Consider the following 10,898-nt stretch of genomic DNA (forward strand, 5'->3'; position numbering starts at 1 on the left):
ACTTTATGAACAAATCCTCAGTAGCACGGGAACTAGCAGAAAGAATCAACAACTGGGATCTCATCTTACTAAAAAGCTTCTGTACTTCAAAAGAAACCATTAGCAGAACTAAGAGACAATCTACAATGTGGGAAAAAATTTTTACCAGCTGTACCTCAGACAAAGGACTATTATCAAGGATATATAAAGAACTCAAAACAATCAGTCCCCCCAAATATAAAGACCCGATCCAAAAATGGGCATCCGAAATGAACAGACATTTCTCATACAAAGAAGTGAAAGCAGCAAGAAAATATATGAAAAAATGTTCCACAGCACTACAGTATTATACTCATTATAGCTTGTGTCTAGATGTCCCCCCAAAGCCTCATGTGGTCATAGGTGGGCTTTTCAGAGATGGTTGGATCTACAGTATGTGATGCTGGCATCAAGGGTGTGTAATTACTAAATCAGTCCACTGATTGGTTTGGCATGGGGTATGGGGTGTGGGGTGTGTGTGTGTGTGTATTGTCGGGGGGTATCAGGGATCGAACTCAGGCCCTTGTGCTTGCAAGGCAGGTGGTGGAACCACTGAGCTAAATCTCTGGCCCTATCCATTGACTGATTTGGCATAGTTTTGGGTAGATTAAGGATGCTGCACCATGGGTGTGGATGGAACATAAGGGACAGAAAGAGGGTTGTTGTTGGTTGCTTGCTGCTTTTGCTGCCTTCTGCTTGCCCTGCTTTGCCATAAACTGTTTTTCCTCTCTGCCATGCCAACCTGCCTTGGACCCAGCCAATTATGGACTGAAAACTCTACAAACGTTGAGCCAAATAAACCTCTCCTCCTTTAATTTTGGGTGTCAGGTATTTTGTCTCAGCAATGAGGAAAGACAGTACTATAAAGTAGAATCAGCAAAAATTATGGTATATTGTACAAAAACAAAAACATTGAGACTCTATAAATAAGATGAACAGAACTGTACCCAAAAACAAAAAAAGACGGGTTGTAAGTCTGAGTGCTGGATCCTAAATCTGAACAGTGCACCTTGGTCAGAAGTCTGAACAGCCATTAAACAGCGAGGTTGTTAAACAAGGAATATCTGCCCTAAAGAAATGTTCCTCTCAATCTCATGCATTTCAGAACTCGTGTATTGCCAGCCACAGTGGTACACACCTGTAATCCAGCACTCAGGAGACTGAGGCAGGAGGATCCCCTCAAGTTTGAGACCAGCCTAGGCTACACAGTGAGTTCAAGGCAGCCTGAACTACATAGCAACAATGTGTCTCAACAAAACAAAACAAAACAGAACTTATGTGTGCACTTATTTCCTTGAGACTCAGGAAATATCAGCGTAGAGAAGTAGTCATACATGCAGCACTATTTCATCCTATGAGCTGCCGAATTTAAAAAGACACACTTTGCACCTGTCTTTTGATCATCTTCACAATTTTTTTTACTATTGCTAACAGAGCCCCAAGATTAGGAATCATGCAGTCCCCACCACGTGTACTGATTGAGAGCTGCTGACCAGGCCTTCCAGCTCCAAGCCATATCCTTGTACAGCATACCCATCCCTGATGCCCACCTGGCTGACGTCCTGTAAGACTTGGTCCCAGGGTGCTTTCTCCTGTCTCTATAGTGACTGCAAGGCAATGCTAACCATGTTGAAATCTCTGCTCCAGTATCAGAGAGCTTAGTGATAAAATGCAAATGCTGTCAGGCGTACTTCCCACTGAGGCACCATGCACAACCAGAGGGTGGCCTGTGCTATGCCCTAACGGTTCTAACTATGGAACAAAACACCCAAACACACAGGTGATGGTAACCCGTCTTCCACACATATGTTATTTACAACACAGGATGTCCAACACTGCCATTTAATAAAAGAACTGTGCAGATAGCCTCTTCTACTTTCTCTTTCAGAATAAATTGTGTCTGATTTTACAAGTGTATCAATTGTGGGCCTTGAACCAATTTTTTGCTGCATGATGTCTCTATCTTGGTCTCTTTTCTGCCTTCAGCAGAAAAATTCATTTTATACTGTAAAACAGTATTTTATATTTATTCTAAAAAATAACCAGTTCACCAGCGAGTCCAATGTCCTTTGTCTGGAAAATAACACAATGCTTTCAGGGTGCTACTGTCTGAGAAAGTTTCATAGTAAAATAACCCTTGGGGCCATGGGGAATCGGTTACTGAGAGGGTGAACTCTGACTTTCACAGTCATTGTTTTGCCTTCCTTGAGGGCCAGTACCTAGGAAATTGCCCTATTTGTACATTCATTTGTCCCACCACATATAGATTTACACTCTGCACAGAGTACTTTTATGGTAAAATCTGCATTGTACTGTACATTACTACTTATTATCACTATCTTTGAATAACTCATTTTTTGAAAAAAGGAATATAAGGCAATAAAACAAGCAAAGTTAGTGAAGGTCAACAGTAACTCTCAAATCACGTGAAGCCTGGCTAGACCACACTGCTACCAAGTTAGCTGAGACAAATTATTCATTTTCCATCACACTCTTTAAGAGTGCAAACCTTGAAAACAAAATGTGGCTTCAAAAAATTGTAATTATAATAAATTGTGATTTTACCAATACTTCAGATGGTAAAATGGGAAAAAAAAAACTATTCTAGTGCAGACCCCAACAGACCTGTGATACCTGTTCATGGGACACCTTTCAGAAACACCGGCTAGACAGCCAGATTCTCTCAGAAACTACTGGCACAGGGGCATGTCCAGCTCTTCCTTCAGCAGGGATCAGTACCCAACAATTACTTTCAGAACTTGTCAAATTGCATTCAGTAAGAGAAAGACCACAAGTTCTTCTATTCTTGCTATTTATTATTGATACAACAGAGAGCCCCAAAAGGTCACCCTCAAGGGTACAACTAAAATAAATTTAAGGAAAACAAACTATTTTTATGGCCTTTTTGTCTCCAACACAGACTTCTCTTTTCATTCTGGACCTGAATATTCACTTACTGTTATAAAAAATTTGCACTCAAGTGATTTAGTGAAACATTTATTAAAAAGAAAAGGTAACCTTGATCCTTAAGAGTATTTTAGCAGAGTAAAAAGGAAAGAAAAAAGAACTGTAAAGCTAAAGCCTTAATCTGCATACTTGGCACAACTAATTGCCTTTTAACTTCCAGATGCCAAAATTTTCTAACCTATATGGAATAAAGACACCTTAAAAGCACCATAAACCCAGCATATACAAAACCAAATTCAGCCAGGCACAGTAGCACGTGCCTATAACTCCAGATACCCAGTAGGCTGAAGCAGTAGGATTACAAGAATCAGCACGGGCAAATTAGTGAGGCCCTGACTCAAATTTTAAAAAGTAAAAAGAGCCAGGGAATATCTCAGTGTTAAAGCACCCTGGGCTCGAACCCCAGTACCGAAAAAATTCAAGATCTTCCTCAAAATGGAATCCTGCCAGTGTTCCCCCTCACAGCAAGTAGTTCCATCATCTGAAAACTTGGAGTTGCTCTTGACAGCACTTCCTCCCTCCTCCCTATGTCCTACACACTGGGGCACTGTTGCATTTACCTCCCAGATCTCTCTGTCCATCTGTGTCTCACCACTCATGCCTCCTCCGTGCACAGCGCCCTGTTCCTCTCTCCAGGACCAAGCAAGTCTCCTGTGCCCAGACTCTAGCCGACCCCTTGGCAACACCAACAGTCAACTCTGTGCAGACCAGCAGCCCTCCCCACACAGTGCTGATGCCACCTGCTGCCTAGGGCATCTGCAGCTCTGCACCACCTAGGACAGACCAAATCCTCATGGCCATGGCTCAGCCAGCCTGTGTCCCCCCACCTCTGCCCTAGCCATGCTGATGACAGCTTTCCATGCACATGTGCCCTTCAGTGTGCATTGCTCTCTTCCCTTTTTACCTGACTAACCTGCACCATCCTCAGGTCTCAGCCAAGGCACCACTTCTGCGGGATCTCTTTGCTACCCTGAAGTTTCTTCTGCCTTCCTCTACACGGACCTGTGATCTGCATCTGGCATGCAAGTACACTCTCTCGAGTATATCTGAGTAAAGCACATCTCCCTAAGATATAAACTAAAGGCCGCAGGTATTGTTTGTTCATCATTCTAGCCCTGGCACTTCGCAACACAGCACCATCCAGTAGGTACTCAGTTTATCCAATGAATACACAAATGAGTGGGTCAGTACCAGGTGCCAATGCTCATTTACTTTTAAGGATCTGGGGTCTTATCTCTAGTTCTAAAGCAACCATCACAAGAGCTACACAAATTTGCTTTTAAGGATAATAAACCATCAAGACTCAGCTTCTCAAAGTAGGACTTTGTCCTATTCAGATTTGAATACACAGAGACAATATTTCTGGCTGTGGTGGTATATGCCTTCAATCCCAGCACTCTGGGAGGCTGAGGCAGGAGAATAGTAACTTCAAGGCCAGTCTGGGCAGCTCGGTGATTGAAAGACCCTGTCTCAAAATTTAAGGGAAGGTAGGCCAGTGCAAATGGCCTGGGTTTAATCCCAAAGAGAGACAGAGAAAGGGAGAGAAAAAGGAGAAGGAAGAGGAGAAGAAAGAAGTGAAAGATGGAGGAGGAGGAAGAAGAAAAGGAAAAGGGAAAGGGAAGAAGAGAGAGGAAGAGAATGAATGAATGAATGAACACATATAACATACTGGTTAAGAACTCAGAAGTTAAATTAGGCAGGATGGCATGCACCTCTGTTCTCAGCTATTCAGGTGGCTAAGGCAGAAGGATACCCCAAGCCCAGGTATTCAAGGCCAGCTTGGGCAACGCAGCAAGATCCTGTTTCAAAATAAACAAAACCACTAAGGGTTTGCAGATGTATAGGATGGGTTCCACCCAGCCTCTCACTGCTTACTCCATGACGTAAGGACAAGTCACCTAACCCCTTTGCATGTGTTTCTTCATCTGTGAAATGTGAATGAAACAACACCTCCTTCATATGGTCACGAGAATTAACTAAAACTGTGTGTCTATGTGCCAGCACTGGGTCAGCTTAGTCCACCAAATGAGTGCTAAAGGAATGCTAATTAATGGCACCACTAATTAGCTGTTAACCTCCACAGGCCACAGTCTCTCATCTACATAAGGCATGGCAGAGGGGCCTGGGAGAACTACTCAGGACTGAAACAGAAGGGAGGAAGGGGGAGGGAGAGAAGCCGTCCAGGCCATGCCCCCAGGGGCTCCTCTCTCCCACCAGACCCCACCTCCTAACAGCAGGTCAGCTCTAAGCCCCCAAAGCCTGGCCTACAAGCTTCTTGAAAGACATTTAGATATAAGCACTAAGGATTTTAAAGACCAATTCTAGAAACTCTTGGTATTATCCTCTACTGGAATTTTTCCATAAAGAATCATAATTTTCTTATAAAAATTATTCTGGAATCAACAGACAACATCTGCTACAAAAGTTCTTAAATCTTTAGCATCTGCTACACTCAGGTACACCAGAGCCTAACATGTAATATCTATCTCAGTTTACTCACTCAACAGATGCTGACCGGCTGCTTTACTGCACCAACTATTGCCAGGTGCTAGGGAGGAAGCAGAAAACAGATGCAGTGCCTGCTTCCCTGGCAAACAAATTTGCATGTTAATTTACCTTTGTTATATCGGAATTATAATTCTAGGGCCATGCAGAGTACACCTCACAAAAGAATGGTGCCCCAGATCCTTGCATAGTGCACAACCTGCACATCTTAACACGGCTGCAGCCCTGGAGCCTTAATACAGGATTTCTCAACTTTACACAGCTGACATCTGGGGATGGATATCTGCTGTGGTGGGCTGTCTTATACACTGTGATGCTCAGCAGGTTCCCTGGCTTCCATTCACTCCACACTGTCCCCAGGTGAGAAGCAGAAACATCCCCCAAAGATTGCCAAATGTTAGGTAGAGGAGCAAAAACTATCCCTTTTTGAGAATCAATGGCCCAACATTACTAGCCAGTAAGCAGTCAATGTAGAACCAGGACCCAGATTTGGTTTTTTCTCAAAATTATGCTTTCATTGCAAAAGTAATGCATGATCTCTGTCAAAATCTAAACCCAGAATCTGATAAGAGAGTAGGAATTCTCCCTCTTCAACTCCACTCTTTTCTAGGGGTAACCACTCATAAGTTTGAGGTGTGGACATTTTTAATTACATGCATGTGTGTACCCCACCCTACCTCACCTCCCCACATGGGAAGGACAGATGTCTTCCTCTTAAATTATGCAAGGCGATTCTTCCATGTAAAATGGAAGCATCTATCCACCTCTACTCTTTTTTCATAAGCTATGAAGAGAGCTCTACCTTATTTCAGCTTTCATCATGGTTAGGTATTTCTACAGTGTTCAATTTGGGTTTACTTCTAATAATGCTAATGCAGAAGTTTTCAACTTTTAGGCCTTCAAGTCTTACGAATTCTCACCGGCCCTTATTTTGTTTCTATTTACCCAAAGACAGGCAGATTCATAATACCTTACTACGAGTGATACTTTATATAATCACAATGTAAGCCACCACCACACACACACACAAAAATATATATATGTATATACTGTTAGCTTTAGTATTCACAATATATAGTCTGTTACGTCCTTTCTGTTAGCCTTAAAAATGTATCCATTAGCCTCAAATTTCACAATGTATATCTTGATACATCGGGTTAGCCTCAACATTCACAATATGCATACTGTTGCTACTGCTACGTGAATATCCTGTTCCTAAAGAAAGCCCCAACCTCAAGACAGTTATCGCTCACCCCAAACCCACCCTAACTTAAAACTACTATATAAAACTCTCCTATTTTTAAATTTTGGGGCCTGGGTCTTCACAGAGTACCTAGTTCCACTGGGCCGACTGGTCAAATAAAACTTTGCTCCATCTCTTTTGCATGGGTTTGTTTTTCCCAGTCCACATGTCCTACAACAATGCTACAACGAGAAAAAGTTGTAACTAACATCTATTTTTCCATACTTTTGCAAGCACTGGCTCTCAGAGTTGAAACTGCTGAGTCAAGAGTATGTATATCTTAAATTTTGCTAAGCAGGCCTGCCAATAGCTTTCCCCAATTTCTTCACAAGCTGCTCTGAAAATGAAATAAATCTACCTAGAGCAGTTCACAAGAGTGATACTCTATATCCCCAATTCATAATTAAGGCATTCCCAAAGTAGCTAATGCCCCCCTTCTAAGTCTCCTTGTAATCTTTTTAAACAAAAAGTGACTTTTTATTCCTTTTTATAAAAACCCTCTTTGCAGCAGTCCTAGGAAGGCTATTTTAAGCAACAGCAAGACAAAGCAGTGAATACAACCACTTTGTTAATGTGAGGGGAAATAAATGTACACTGTCTGGCATTTTCAACGTGGCCAGTAAGTATGCCTACCAATCGTTATTTTAGTATCACAGATGAAATGGAGAGGATTTTTTTTTTCACTTCAGGATTTTCATTATATTTTATATTGATTTTTATCACAGAATTACAGGATAAAGTGAGGCTGTAACTGATATGCCTCGGTAAGCTTAATGTAGCATCTTGCCCTTTCAGAACACTTGCAGTGAGAAAAAGACCTTAGGTGGCGTTAAATTCAGGTCTAGTCAATAGTTTTCAAAGACAGAAAAAATGTAAGCATCATCAGGTCAAGTAAATGCAGAGTTCACTACTTTAATTTGGGCCCACAGATTTCTCAACAGGCAATAAATGTGCGTTATGAATGAGCACATCCACAACATATGAAATAAAACACCTCGAAGCAGGTGAAGTTGTGCAGTCTGTATGACTCTGCTAAGGTGCTACATCCTCCTCAGAACCGTCCACCTGTGCACAGTGACCGGAAGGGAAGAGTGAAGACAGCCGCTCGGCAGGAGAGCGACAGAAGGCTTGCTTTCCTCCTGTCAGTCTATATTGTCGGGACTACAACTCGTCATAAAGTTGCTGCTTCCATAATTATTTTCCTTGGATCTGCCTGAGAATCCACGCACTTGCGCCTAACAGGGAGCACTTGAAAGCCCTGCTACGTCAAACATGGAGCTCTGACTAATAACCACCAGGACCTCAGGCTTGTTAGAAACAGGGTCTCTCATGCTCACTTGGGCAGCACATATGCTAAAATTAGAAACAGGAGTCTCTGACACACCATTAACATCCCAGGGATTCCTGTGCACGTTCAAGCTTGAGATCCTTGGTCAAGAAAATCCAAAGCAAGACGCTCAAAGTTGGGGAGGTGGGGGACACTTCTGTCCTCTAGGGCACATCCAACGTATCGGAAGACATGTGCAGTGCGAGCTTAGTGTCATCTCATGCACAGAAGATGGGGCGCCAGATAAGGCTCAGGATGTTCCTCTCCCCCACCACATAACTTCTCTAGCCTTATATTTTCAGAAGCTGAGGAATCCCAACAGAGAGGAAAGAGAGTTTTGCCTAATTCCATGTAGTATGTATAATCTAAAAGCTCAGGCAGGCACAATAGTGGGTACCTCTAACCCCAGCACTGGGGAGGCTTGGTCAGAGTTCAAGGCCGGCCTGGGATCCATAAGTTCAAGGCCAGCCCAAACTACATAATGAGACCCTGTCTCAAAATAACAAAACAAAATCCAAAAGCTTATAGTACTGTCCTTTTAGTCAGAATTCAAATACTTATATTTCATTCTCACTTTGCTGGTATAAGGCTATTTGTAATTGTACTTTCCAAGAAAAGATCTTGAGGTCATTAAATTAGACATAGTAGGAGAAACAAAACCATGTTTCCTAAATTGTGAACAAAATCTATTTAAATTAAAAAATGTAACATAAAACAGAAAAGGATCATTAAATATAATTCTTCTATTGACTTCATAAAACTATACCAATGATGTTCTAAAGGGAAAATTTCTAAAGAAAAATTCTCAACCTCTTTCCAAAACCAGTCTACTATTTAACTTTCATTATTAACATGCCTATATAACATTAAACTAAAAATATCTGAAAGAATTTAGTTCCAATTCTTAAGAAAAAAATACTAATGTAATCAGAAGAAGAATATTCAGAAGCTGGGGCTGTAATTCGGTGGTAGGGTACCTGCCTAGCATCCCGAGGCCCTGGGTTTGATGCCCAGCATCCAGGAGAAAAAAATCCTGTAGGAGAAAAAAAATATTCTGTACGGAAATTACTTTACTAAAGACTCATATCCTAATTATAAAAAAATTACTTGTTGGATCTAATTTGTAATTATACATTGAAAAACAAACTTCATTCTAACTGATTGACAACCTTCTTTTGAGCTCTAGTGACAGCCCCTTCAATAAACCCTGCACACCTGCACCGTCCTGGGAGGCTCACAAATTGGACCCAAGTCCTAGTGCCAAGTGCTCGTGGTCTAGCACATAGAGCTTTATTTGGTATTTGCCAGGTGATCAAAATAATTTCAAATTAAATTGTGTGAATAGTCTGATGTACACAGATAACAAAAGTAGAGCCAACAACCACTAGATGTATATTTGCTAACTTCTGAAAATGTTATTAAAGGTAAGAAAAAAGCTTTCATAGCTCTCATTTTCTTTGACTTTATTCTCTTTCAGATGAAGAACTAAGTTACTACACATGCTAAAAATAGAGTTTCAACCATTTAAAATGTTGCACAGCTAATAGAACTGATGACTCTCTGGTTTCCATAAATCACTGTCCCCGTCACAGTTAGGTCAGTTTAAAAGACTTATATTATCTTAATGTACTAGTAAATTATGATTTAATATGGACAAAATTGCCATCTGGGCCACTTTCCACAGCCCCATGACCTTCTATCAGGCAAAGAGGTACGGCTGCCAGCTACCAGGACCATCTCCATGCCTAGGGACTGACTCAAAGAAAACCATAAAGAAGAATTATTATAGAAATCTGAGATGAATGTGAAAACAGTACAATGCAAACATAAAAGTAATTACAGTGGAAAGGACCTGAAAAGCATCTGCCATTGCCCTTTAATTTTAAAGAAGTAAAAATTAAAAATCAGCAAGGTCAAGGAACATGCCCAAGGAAGCACAGCCAGTTAGGTCTCCGGACTCCACTCTACTTTCAAGGCAGTTGTGTACAAAAACATATTAACAGCCCAAGCAAGTGTGTAATTCGACATCAATACCGACTTATTCGTTACCGTATCACTGACTTCTTCAAGGTGATCACTTACTAAGAACACACAGAACCTTAGGATTTCAGAGCAGGAAGACAGAACCTTTAATGACCTCTGCCTGTCAGGTGAACTATCCAAGGAGTTTACTGCTCCACTGGTTCCTCTCACAAACATTTACTAGGCTCCTATAATGAACTAGTTCTGGACAAAGAAGAGTGGATAAGAATCACTGTTCTTAGACATTCACGTAGGACAAAGAAAAAAGAAAACAAGTGTAATACAAAAAGAGGATTATTATAAAAGTATGAGGGGGGGCAGAAAGAGAAAGTAATCACCACTCATGAACAGAGAGCTATTTACACCGCTGTCACGATGCTTTATTAGAACAGATAATACATCTTTAAATTTCCACCTTCACCATAAAAGGATAGGGAATTGCCATTTTCCAGATTGTCAGGCCCTGTGCATGCACGCGTGTGTTTCCTAATCTGCTCCACTGCCAAAACTTGAATACTGGTTTGTCTGGCTGCAAAGCAACACTCTTTCTCTCCTGCTCAACTGTAACTGCACAGGATTTCACTTAACTCTCCTTTCTCTCCGTCTACGTTAAGCATTACATCCTGCAGTTAATCATCCTATTCTCCCAAACTACTGCTGTACTTCCCAAAATTAGGAACTGCGGTTCAGAAACCCTATCGGAGAGGCCGGGGATTTAGCTCAGCGGTTCGGTGGCCTGCCTTGCAAGCGCAAGGACCCGAGTTTGATCCCCGGTACCAAAAAAAAAAAAAAAAAAAAAAAAAAAAAAAAAAAAAA

General features: G+C 41.4%; 1 protein-coding gene across 1 annotated transcript in view; it reads right to left on the reverse strand.

Moving 5' to 3' along the window:
* Positions 1-10,898, reverse strand: part of Chrna5 (cholinergic receptor nicotinic alpha 5 subunit) — a 33,160-nt gene that overhangs the window by 21,693 nt on the left and 569 nt on the right. The window lies entirely within an intron of this gene.

This window comes from Fukomys damarensis, unplaced genomic scaffold, assembly GCF_012274545.1.
Source record: "Fukomys damarensis isolate Sample0158 unplaced genomic scaffold, DMR_v1.0_HiC HiC_scaffold_25, whole genome shotgun sequence".
Taxonomy (NCBI): domain Eukaryota; kingdom Metazoa; phylum Chordata; class Mammalia; order Rodentia; family Bathyergidae; genus Fukomys; species Fukomys damarensis.